This window comes from Orycteropus afer, unplaced genomic scaffold (genome assembly GCF_000298275.1).
Source record: "Orycteropus afer afer isolate SDZICR_OR568_19922 unplaced genomic scaffold, OryAfe1.0 scaffold00661, whole genome shotgun sequence".
Classification (NCBI taxonomy): domain Eukaryota; kingdom Metazoa; phylum Chordata; class Mammalia; order Tubulidentata; family Orycteropodidae; genus Orycteropus; species Orycteropus afer.
In genome coordinates, this window is record NW_006922248.1 from 798,781 (window position 1) to 799,290 (window position 510).

Sequence of the window (510 nt, forward strand, 5' to 3'; positions counted from 1 at the left end):
CATGGTAAATAAGCCTACAAGAATGTAAACAGGGAACCAGAGACATCAATTGACAAATGAGGACAACTACAAACCAAAAAGAGGGAAAAAACTGTGTAGTTACAGAACTTCTAGATGGTAGGGATGTCAAGACAACTATAAGATAGAATGGACTGTTCTACACTTGGGAAGAAAACTAAATCAGGGTAACCTCAAAGAAAAATGATAAACCTTCACATTAAAATAAAAAAGAGGACCAGCACAAATATGTAGCAAATACTAAAATAATAGCAACGAAGGAAGTGATAACATGATTCATAAACAAAAGGAGCTCAGCATAGAAAATGATATGGAACAGATAAATCAAAACCACAAAAAAGCACATAACAAAGATGACAGCAACAAATTTATATTTGCCAATAATTACATATCTGTCAAGGAACTTATCTCTAAGATTGATGGAAAACTCCAATGCCTCAATACCAAAGGAATTAACAATCCAATTGAAAAATGGGCAGAAGACATGAATAG